This window comes from Erpetoichthys calabaricus, chromosome 10, assembly GCF_900747795.2.
Source record: "Erpetoichthys calabaricus chromosome 10, fErpCal1.3, whole genome shotgun sequence".
In the NCBI taxonomy this organism is placed as follows: Eukaryota; Metazoa; Chordata; class Cladistia; order Polypteriformes; family Polypteridae; genus Erpetoichthys; species Erpetoichthys calabaricus.
In genome coordinates this window covers 119,044,337-119,056,823 of record NC_041403.2, presented here as the reverse complement: position 1 = coordinate 119,056,823, position 12,487 = coordinate 119,044,337, and positions in this window count along the sequence as shown.

Sequence of the window (12,487 nt, the reverse complement as noted above, 5' to 3'; positions counted from 1 at the left end):
AAAATATATTTTGCATATAATATTGTATTTTTCAATAAGCAGCCCTTTTGTTTTCGTGTCATTAAAAAGGTGTTACAAAACACATTCACAACTTTCTTCAGTCCTAACAGATTTAGAATTTCATATGGCAAAAATAATATAAAATCCTTAGTGAACAAACACACCCCAGCAAATGCTCAGACATTCACACAACTAGGTATGTTGTTCATGTAGGGACTTGCCTTTCACTATCACTTAATTTTTATTTTTACTTCCCAGCTCACCCAATACAAAACTTCAAAACAAACAGTATTAGTACTGCAAGTAAACTCCAAGCTTTGAAAATTGATGTTTCTTAAGGAAGATCAGATATAGAGGGTATTAAAAAATATATATATATATAAAGAATGCAATATATATAAAAACGCAGAGGCATAAAATTTGCTCTAAGATTACAGAGGTCTAATTAAGGTTTTTGTGATCTTAATCTTATTTTCTTCAGATCTGTAGACATAAGTAGAAATCATGTTTTTTTACAATTTTATTTTGTGTATATATAGTTACTTCATATTCCATAGTAATCAGTTTCTTTTAACTTTAAATTAATGCCATAACTTTAGCTTTGTGTTGTTATTACTGAAATAGTCTTAGAATATCTACACAAAAACATTTTATCTTTTTGTCACCTGCCAGTTTTTCAGCAATTTGAATGAATGTAGTAGCTACAGAATTACCATCTGCCCTTCTAGCAATGTGATATGGTCCTGTTTGCTTCACCAAGGGTCCAGCCATAACAAAGCCAAATTCTATGATGTTTTAGAAGTCTCAAACACTCATCCTTGGGAAGGTTAAAATTGTGACTCTGGCTTCCTGAAAGTCAAGTTTGATAAACATTCTACGGAGATAAAAAGCAGATGTAAAAGAATTTGACCTATGACCTTTGATTGTTCAGTTTGAAACTGCTTTGGCTGATGGAAAAAAATGACTGTACCTTCTTGATATTCTTAGAGATCTCTCATTTGTGCTTCAAAGCAACAGACCAAAAGCATTTAAGAGAAGACTTAATTTACTAATTTGACCTTTGCTTCAGATTTTATAGTCTGGGTCTAAGGTCAAGAATATATGGTGCAGAAAAGTACCTCTTCTCAGAATGTGTCCTGAGTTATACACTGCGCTAAACATGATACTTAAAGTAATTTGGATATAGCTATGCAGTCCTTTGTACAATATATAGGCATTGGGCTAATCAATTAACCTGTAACCAGTATGCATTATGAAAAGTCATAAATACAGATTATGATTTTAGATTATATCACTAGATTAGGTCAGAGGCATATCATAAGTATGTATCTCGTTGGCAGCTGGTGGAGGTGGTGCAGTTTTTTTTGGGGGGGGGGGCAAACTAAAGCAGCACTTTTCTATTCTACAGCTCAGTAGAATAGAAAAGAAAAAACATGCACACAAACTGTAATGTTGCCTACACACTGTCCAATAGCACTACTTGAACATAAATATTGCCCTCCTTTTTTTCAGGCCTGAAAATTTCTCACTTACTTTCTAATTAAATTGAGTCATTTAAGTCACCAGTCTCTTTTCTGTTGACAGCATGGCCAATGCATTCAGCCTCTCTTGAGTTATGGTGTTTCTGAGAAAGATTTTGTGTACTTTGAAAAACTTACTAATAAGTAAAAAAATATGTAAATCTCTAATTTTTGATAGGCTGCAGGACACCAACAGATTAAGAGTTTAAAATTTATGCTTCTGAATGGGTGGCAGACTAACCTTTTTTTTTTTTTTTAATAAAAAGGCATATTTTCGAAGTCACAATAGAACTTGAACATTTTTACTACATATCACATGTCACGTGTCATAAATCGTTCGTAATATAAAGCGTCTATCACAGACAAAAGTCATAAAGCGCTGAACAATAAAACATAGAATAAAATGAAATATTAAAATACAGAGCAGTGACAATATAAAAACACCCACAGATAATTGTGCTACCCAAAAGCCAGTCCAAACAGGTATGATTTTTTTTTTTTTGTTTAATTAGAAAATGCATGCATGGTGCCGAGTGTTCTGGGGAGACCAAAAGCTTGTTCTGTAAAGATTTTGATGTTCCCTTAAATACAGTGGCATTCTTAAGGTGCTCTTTCAACATTCCATCGAGAGAGGCAACAAAATCCATCAACCCACAGAAAATCCTGGGCTTATCAGAGCTGTCACTATCATCATGGCCATGCAAAGCTAATTCAAATGCTCTACAAAAGTTTACACAGTCTGTTATTCTGGACAGGATGTATTAATTTTTGGTCACCTCTTTGTTGTGCCTTCTAATGCCAGTGTCATAGCCTTTATTTAGCTGTTCAGCAATTATAAGCCTGCCAAAAAAAATTGGTCTAAATTTAGTCTGGATGACTGCATCTACTTTCATGCCGCTTGCATTTTTCAGAAAGATGTTGTAAGTCTCATATCTTCCATTAATGTCCGCAACCGTTCAATAATAACACTTTGAAACAGCAAGCAGGGAAAGCAAAAAAAGGTATTACTTACACTTCGTATGTAAGCTTGTCCTCAATCACAATTTATGAAGGGGTGTTTCATTAAAGAAATAGCAACTTCAGAAATCAAAGAAAGTTCAGTTAACTCCCTAAAGTCGCCCTCGCTCATCAGTAGTTGCGTTAATGGTGGATGTGAACTGTGAACCAGTGACGTGAACTTGAAATAGTGTGCCGACGAGTGTCCAATCGCATTACATTAAAAAAATCTAAAACAACACTAATTCTCAGCCAATAAATGTGGGAGTGTCCAGGGCACAGAGAGCTGCATCCCTGGAAAAATCTGAAAGCAACCAGTTAAAGGGGAGCCTCAGGTCACCTGCTTGCCAAAGGTTCAAGAACTTGCATACACTCTAATTTGGCCGGCACCCTTTACTCAGGAAATATAGGTATTCACACAGAAATTAAACAAATACAAGTCATTACCAATATTTAATGGATGTTGACATGTGCTGACACAAGGCACATAGTACAAATAAACAAATTCCAACTGTTTTAAATGAAATACACTTTAAAAAAAGAAAAGTGTTTCAGCTTAGGTGTAGTAAGGAGGTCTACACCCAGAACATTAAACTGAACATTGAACACTGAACTACAGCTACCATGCAGATGCTTGTCAGTAAGCAGCACATCTTGAGACAGTGGCATTAACTCACTTAAAATAGAGTAGTGTACGAGAACTAAACCTTTCATTGTATTTAAACATTACATTGGTAATGATCCCCCCAACCACATCCTGAGTAGGTAACATTAGCAATCAATATCTGATTTAAAATTGTATTCACATGTCTCAGTCTCACAATGCTTTTAAACAGTTAGCAAATTAAGGTTAGCATCATCAGCTTTTTTGGTCTGTTAATCAGCCATTACTCCATAACAGCACCCAAATTATAAACAAAATTGTCTAAATTATAATTTTCCAGAACAGGTACAAAGGAAGGCTTTCAGATGCCAGATTAAGCCAATCTAACTATCATAAAGTTTTGAGTAAATTATTATTTTTAAGACCCTTTGATTTTGACTGACTCAAGGAAAACCCTTCCAGGATCACGTGGCTTCTAACATCATCTTGGTTCAAACCCCTTCATATCCATTATTATACCTTTGAACATCTGTGCTATTCTACATACATATGGTTCAGATTTGATATTAGGAAAGTAAATAATTCTATTTTTTGTTATTTCCATCTATCCATGAATTTTCTAAACAGCTTCTTCTGCTCAGAGTTGCAGGGAGACAGTACCCATCACTGTAGCTTTAGGGTGTAGGCAGTGGCATAGCTAGAGTTCAGGCTGCTTGGGGCGTGGCGGTGCTTTCATTTGCCGGTGGAGATGTTTTTTGCGCAGAGCAAGAACACATTCAGATTGATAATGAAACGAAATTATAAATTGTATATTAGTTGTTTATCTTCCTGGAAATTATTATCGGTGTAATGTTTATGTTTATTTTTGTTATTGCCTCATAAATTTTCAACTGCTATGTCTGATGCTGTCACAGAAGGACAGTCTGAAAATTATTTTTTGAAGCATTTGTGAATAAAAATCAGAGAATTTTTTTTTTTTCATTCATGAGTGATATTTTTTCCGAACCCTGCTGCTTACACACGAATTGTACTGAGCCTTTTTGTTAATAATGCCACCCCCAAAAATGTGCAGCCGAGAGCAGAACACCCCTAGCTACGCCCCTGGGTGTAGGTTTGTCCCTGCCATGGATGTAATTACAGGCCATTGCAAGACAAACTCACTCATACTGTCCTAACCTTGAGTTGACAGACAACTGAACACTAACTTGTTTGGAATATAGTGGTAAAATAGTAGTAGATGTCAGGAAACCCTTATAGACACAAGTAAAAGGTGCAGACTCTGTCCAGACATTGCATTCAACTCAGGATTCTGGAACTGTGAGGCAGCAGTACTAACTACTGTCCTACTTTGCCTCCTTTTTTGTTGTCTTGGTAAAATAAATGATAAGCAAAATGATAATTTGGTTAAGACAAAGAATATCCATAAGATGAGATCTCAAACATTGGCTAGCATTTTGGCACAGGGGTTAGTGTTGTTTCCTCACAGCCGCTGAATTCAAATTGTGATTTGGGCAGGTTCTGTAATGATCTGATATTTTATGTAGGGCTAGTTCTTACTTTGCTCCCTTTGCTGTCATAAATAGATTCTGGTCCCCTGTGATACTCTGTTAAAATATTTCTGTTGAAATATTAAATAGAGACAATGACCTTTCCTAAAGGTCCACTATTTAATAGCCAGTTAACCATGCAACATTGTATGCGTTTAGGCAACTGGACAAGAAAAGAAGAATCTGAAAATACTGTAACTGATAATGCTTGCAGTTGGTAATACAGTGTGAAATTAATAGACCTAGATACCAAAAGGAGGTTTGGGGCAGCCACCCGTATACTTGAATAAGGCTGCACATATGAAGATTCGGTAACAGGGAAGTGTACAGGTTGAGTGCAACAACAGAACTGAGTACAAATGGACAACGACTGGCTTTTAAAACAGGTTGGTGGAAATTACATAATCTAGGGCCGGAACTTGAAGTGACGCTGATGAAATCAGGCAGAATTTCCCATGTCTGGTCTGCAGAGATTAAAGAGAAAGGTTTACTGCACCCTACCACCCCCCTGCCCTGGTGTGGAATTACCTTCTTTTTTGTCCTTCTAGCTGCCTCCCATGCACATGTGTGTGACACGGCCCCCCACTCAGGCCAGACACATCGACATTGGCTTGCATGTCACCCCAGTAGTGAATGACAGAAAACTTGCAAGGCTATCAGTCCAAGAACTACCTAGTGACTTGCCTGAGAGGTAGTACCTCAGCAATCGCCAGGGCCTACTGCAACACGGCTACATACCTGGTTTCCCGGTCCAACAGTTTCTGACTCAGGAACATGATGGGGTGTTCAACTCTATCAACATTTTGGCTCAGCATGGCTCCAAGACCTGTATCTGAAGCATCCATCTGGAGGATGAAAGGCAAGGAAAAGTTAGGAGCTTTATACGCTGGAGCTGACGTAAGGGCCTGCTTTAAGTCACTAAATGCAGCTTCAGATTTGGTATCCCATACCACATGATTTGGAATCCTCTTCCTTGTGATATTTGTCAGAGGAACCACTGTCTCTGAGAAATGGGGCACAACCTGGCGATAGTAGCCCGCTAATCTGAGAAAGGCTTAGACCTGCCTTTTGGTCTTAGGATGGGGCCATCTTAATATGGCATCAACTTTAGAACACTGTGGTCTCACAATACTCTGGCCCACCAGGTAGCCTAACTCCCGCAATACCACTTGTACCTGCTGAAGGTGTTGCTTCCATATGCTGGAATAGATAATGACATCATCCAGGTAGGCAGCACTATATGAGTTATGGGGGCGGAGCACTTTATCCACCAGACGCAGGAAAGTCGCGGGTGCCCCATGTAACCCAAATGGAAGGACACAATACTACCAGTGTCCACTAGGGGTGCTAAATGCAGTCTTCTCCTTCACAAAATCCATTAAGAAAAACTGCCATACCCGTTTGTCATGTCAAGGGTGGTCAAGAATTTGGCTTGTCCTAACCGCTTGAGGTCGTCCACTCGTGGCATTGGATATGCATTGAATTGGGAGACCTAGTTAAGCCAACGGAAGCCATTGCAAAATCTCCAACTCCCATCAGGCATAGCGACCAATATGATAGGACTGGACCAGGGACTATGGCTCTCCTCTGTTACACCTAGTTCCAGCATTCGTTTGATCTCCAGCTCCACTGCTGTTCTTTTTGCCTAGGGAAGCCAAAATGGACATTCTCGGGCTATTACCCTGGGTTCTACCACTATGTCATGCACAATCAGGGAGGTCCGTCCAGATTGCTTACTCACTACCTCTGGGATAGACGAGATAACTGTTTCCAGCACTCATCATTTATGGGGGTGGGGGTGGGTCAAATTAGGCCAGAAGTTAAGGTCTGATTTACGAGTGAAGAGTGAATGGGGCTCAGGATCAGGATCCCTATCCTTCCACAGTTTCAACAGATTCACATGGTATACCCGCCCACTCAGCTGACGATTTGGTTGTTTATCCAAATAATTGACAAGCCCATTCCTCTCCTTAACCTCATAAGGGCCTTGCCAATGAGCCAGTAATTTAGAATGTGAGGTAGGGACAAGTACCATGACCCAATCTCCCGGGCGGAACTCCCGTAGAGACGTTCCACGGTCATAGCAGTGGACCTGAGCTGCTTGTGCCTTTTCCAAGTGAGCTTTTATTATTGGTCGGATGTTAGCAAATCTATCGTGTAACTGTGTGACATACATTAATATGTTTGTCGAGGAGTGGGCCTTTTCCTCCCAACCTTCTTTTAAAATGTCCGATATGCCCCAGGGTTGTCGTCCATATAATAATTCAAATGGAGAGAACCCCATAGAGGTTTGCGGGACTTCCAGATATGCAAAAAGGATGAGGGGGAGGAGTTGATCCCAGTTCCTTCCATCCTCGCTGACCACCTTGCGAAGCATCTGTTTGAGGGTTTGATTAAAGCACTCCATCAAACCATTGGATTGAGGATGATACACCAGTGTTTTCAAATGTTTTATCTTCAGTAACTTGGCCTTTTCCCTGAACGTCTCTGAGGTAAAGAGTGTCCCTTGATCCGTAAGGATTTCTTTAGGGATGCCGAATCGCGAGAAGACCCCACAAATTCCCGTGCGATAGCTTTGGTTGTAGCTGAGTGCAACGGAACAGCTTCTGCATATCGGGTTGCGTAATGTATCAGGACCATTATATACTTGTGTCCCCTGGTCGAGGGCTCTAAGGGTCCCACCAGGTCAACCCCGATTTGTTCAAAAGGGATCTCAGTCAGGGGTGGGGAACAAGAGGAGCACGGTCCCTTCTAAGAATCTGCCACAGTTGACATTCCAGACAGGATACACAAGTGGCGGCACTCCTCATTGATTCCTGGCCAAAAAAATCGGAGCTTAATACGCTCAAGAGTCTTTTCAGGGCCCAGATGGGTTCCCAGGAGGTGGGTATGTGCCAGTTCACAGACTTGTCGCCAGTAAGTCTGTGGGACTAACAACAAGGACCGCACCTCCCCCTCGTGTTCAGCTACCCAATATTAAGGTCAAAATATAAAGGTCATTATTTAACACAAAGTAAGGACCTTGTGGCATTGGATGCTAAGTGCGATGGCCTTCTATTAGAACAACTGAATTTTTCTCAAATGTAAGGGAGTCATCATTCCATTGCTCCCATTTAAACAAAGCTGGAGTCTGCCTAAGTTGAAAGTGCAGTTGTGTGAAAGGATCAGAGTTGACCTCAAGGGGCGTGGTTTCCTACTGAGTTGCAGCGGCATCTGTGGATGACTTATCAGTGTACAACGTCCCGTGAGTTTCCATGTCACTGTTAGAAGCCGATCTCCATCTCTCCTCCGGCTGTGAGCACGGTGTGGAGGCAGATGAGGACGCGGTCTCCACGTCCATTACTTGGCCCAGTGTTTGTTTAGGGGTGGTGAGCGTTAAGCTGCTTTTACTATCTGACCAGTCTCGGCCTAGTATCACTGGGAACGGAGGTTTTTTAATAACTGCTACTGCCAGTTTTTTACAGTCCCCTCGTAGCTGATGTAGCATGAGGCCGACTTATACTGTTGGACTTTCCTGTGTACACAGGTTAGACTGGTCTTATGTTTAAGCCATTGTCGTGGTAACACCAAGTAGCTAGCAACAACTGAAATGTTACTGCCAGAATCAAATAATGCTGGTACTTTAAATCCATTTAGTGTTACCACTCCTGTATGAGAAAAGGCCAGAGGATTAGCAAGAGTGCACCACCACTTCCTCTCTGTCTCCCTGCAGACCCCTTCATCACCGCGACGAAAAACTCCGCCACATCTCAGGAATCCCCAGTATTTGCTTCGCAGTGTGAAGATGGGGGTCAAATATAGAGACACGGGTACGTCAGGTTTCACACAGGTCCCGTTGTAGGTCTCCACTCTTATTTTTTCTATAGTCTCTATTAAAGAGACCATGCTTTTATTGGGTTGTCCCCAGGCAGGCTGGGCGAAATCATTGGGGAGGGCTCTGAGCAACACCGCTCAGGCTAGTTGCTCCACCACCTGCTGGGCATTGTTTTGGTCTGGCCGTAGCCAGCACCCGATTTTAGTCCATAGGCTGAAAACCTGGAGAGCATCTGGCAAAGATGTATTAAACTCCCATTGGGATATTTTCCTCGCCTGCTGGACCGGGGCACCCCCACCTTTCTCAAAGGAATTTTCCTTTGTGGGGTTCTGTGGAGCGGTCCCTTTTTCCAAGTGCCCATTATAATTCCCTAGTGTGACTCCCTTTGAGCCTGACTGTGGTCCTTACGCCCCTGATCTACGTACCCAGTGATCTATTCTAGACCCCTGGGTTGAAGCTCGCCCTGAGTTCCCCTTAATCACAGTGACTGTCTCCAACGCAGCAGTTCGGGAACGATACTCTCCTACCTGGTCCTTTAAGGGTTGAATGTCCTGGTCGAGTGTCAAGGTCTTCCTCAATTTCTGTTCCTGGTTCCCATAATAAAGCCAACATCCTGCCAACTATGTCATTTTGAAATGAATAGACCTCGACACCAAAAGGAGGTAGGGGACAGCTACCCGTATACTTGAATAAGGCTGCAGATACGAAGATTAGGTAACAAATGGAGGATCACTGGCTTTTAGAAAACGTTGCCGGAAATTACGTCATCTAGGGGTGGAACTGGAAATGACGCCTTTGGAATCAGGTACAATTTCCTGTGTCTGGTGTGCGGAGATAAAAGAGAAAGGATTACTGTACCCCATCACTCTGGCCTGGCATTGAAGTACTGTATCTTCTTTTGGTTCTTCTAGCTGCCTAACATGTGCACATGTGTGACAGCAGGTAGGAACTCTCCAAAAAGCAGAGACCATAGGGGTAGGAAACTGGGTTTTCTGTGTGTTTATTTGTTTGTGTGTGTGTGTTTGCGTTTTATGCCTCATATATGAAGTGCCTTTTTAAATATGAAAAATACATCATGACATATTTGGATTTTTGTATGAAGTATTCTGTATATAGGTTCTGCCAAAGTGTTTAATGAAACTGTTTACTATTAGATTATGTATGATTCTGGCATGGTGTGTCTGGTTGCACTGTTTGTTTGTTCTTCTCTCTGTGTATTTATGTTATAGTAAACTATAGTTCTGATGTATTTTTGTCTCTGATAATAGATGCATAATGATCCTTATGATTAAAATCTGTAGGTCTTTTTCAAACTCTTTGCCTTTGTAATTTCTGCATTTTTGCCATAATACATACACTTAGGTGTTTTTCTATTTTACTCTTTTGTATTAATTACTATTTAATTCATGTCTGTATTTTTTAATGTTCATACTGACAGAACAGAATAGGCACAACATAAAAATAAAACGTAGGAATGGGTTTAGGATAACAGATGGCTAATATGCTATATTCACCTGCTGACTCCAGAGTTAATAATATAAACTACTAGCAACAGAAGACCATTAAACCTTCACCCTGAGATCACTTCCAGTGTAATCCCAAAATCACTTCCAGAATGAAAGAGGGTTTGTAATATTTCAGGACTGCTTTGCCACATTCTCCTTTAAAGGCTTCTAATATCATTGAATCTCTGTGAGCTGACATGTATGGACGATTTACTATTAATCAGCCCCTCTAAAAGAAACCACACTTGACAAAAGTGAAAACACCTCAAGCTGCTAGCTGTTGGTTTTTGCAAGAAGCTTATAACTTTCCAGACTTTTTTGTATAATTTCTTTCACAGCCTGGTGTTCTGTCAATATCTGATCCTTGAGCATACTTAAATCTAACTGTAACTATGGGAGTACAGATTTAATAGAAGATCTTACATGTGTGCTCAAACAAAACAAAACAGAAATACACTCAACCTGTAGCCTAACTGTCCATATTGTAGGGCATGGAATCATTTAGTACTCATATTTTATAGCTGTATTATAAATATTATGTTTATTTTTTGACCCATGAATGTATATGACCAAAATAATTCAAACAGAAAAATTTTGTTTTCATACTTGCAAATACAAATATACATATGCTTACACTGTATATTGCAAATAACAGCACCATCCATATGTTTTCAGACAGTAAAATAAAAATGTCTTTTTCTGCTGGTGGTGCCGGTATACAGTTTGTTTTTGGACAAATCAAAACAAAATTGAAATATTATAAAACAGTACTTACATACATACTCAAACCCACTTACTCTAAAGCATAGCATTTGGTTCCATTTTCAGTTTTGTAATTTGGAAGGCATTTGGCTTCTACCTCCTTTTCAGCAAGGATAATGCATGCTTTCTTGGATTTAAATAAGGAGATTGCATAGTCTTTCCATTTTTTCACACATTTAACTCCTTAGTTACACTGGTAGTTTGTTTTGCTTGCCATTTGATTAAATAACAACCCATTATTTTGGACACATTTTTTGTGCACTTACACGGACATTAGCTGAATTGTTAATGCAGTTGAGAAAGTCTGTTCCTGAAGAAAACCACTTAAGTACAGCCTATGATATGATATATGGTTTCTCAGGTGAAGAACTTAGCTTTAAAATGCCTTAAGTTTGTTTCTTTTTCCACACTTTCATCCCTCCATCTCTTTAACAAAAGTTTACTTATCTCTGTCTCATCTGCTCATAATGCATTGTTCTGGGACTTTGCTGCCTCATCTTGTAACGTGATCATTGCTATCTCATTTGTCTTCTAATTTGGCCTTTTGATCTTTAGTACTGATGAGGATGGTACTATATTTATGGCATATAGTAGTCCTCATTGTTTTTCCTGTCAAAGTCTGGCAAAAATACCAGTTTGATTGTTAGTGACTTGAACAACAGTTGTTTTTGAAGATGCATTGGAGTGAAAAATATAGCATTTCAAAGTTTTGTTAATTATGACTTGTGTTAATATAGGTATATAGGATTATTTAGATGAGGTGCAGCTTTTAAATGAATAGAATACATTATAAGAAAAAGTAAAGAATCTAATGTGGCTGAGCTTAGTACGTATTTTCCAGGGGAAGTGTACTCTGAGGGCTGATGAGATGTATGCAGATAGACCAATGAATAGGCTGCTGGGATATATGCAAATAAAGAAAGCATCCTCAAACTTTCACATATATAATGCTATGGGTTAATAGATTGTTCATGGTTAAAGCTTAAGAGAAAATAATGTACATATATTTGTAAGAGCATAAACAACTTGTATAAATACTCAAGACCTTTTTGATTAACTTTCTTTTTGTATTTTACTATATTGTAATTATCAAAGGGGTCTCAAGAGAAAATTAATAAGACCATTTATAAATTATCAGTCGGTCGATTTCAGCTGATGCAACATTTAGGCTGTTTACTAATACTTTTCCAATGGATTACATCATCAATAGGCATTGTATAAAGGAAAAGTATTTTCAGAGCACTCAATGACAAGGGAGAGAGAGAGAGAGAGAGAGCATAGCAGATATGTGAAAGACACAATGTTTTAGAGACATTTTGCAACATATACTGTTAGGGGACGAAAGTAACCATATTGATAATCTTGCCACCTACAAAATAAAAATACACCCCAACGGACACATGGTTTGAGAGTGAAAAGACTGCACAATATCTTGCACTTTAAAAGAACTGCATGGATATCACCACTGGTTCAAGAAAGGACCGGGAACTCTGTTACTGCTCAAGGTGAACTACCCAATACAAAGCTTGCTGTGTAACATTGATATGAATCATTGAGGCTGCGTGTTTTCATTCATTTTAACTACTAATATTTGTTATGCCTGGTTTCTCTGCAAGTAAATTTACATAGGCTTAGATGAAATAAAGTTTGTTATTATGTCACCAAAATAACTTTGTTGTAGACACTAGCATTTTCTAAAGGGTTAGGGGATGTTCCTGCCTAACCCAGTTCAAGCAGGT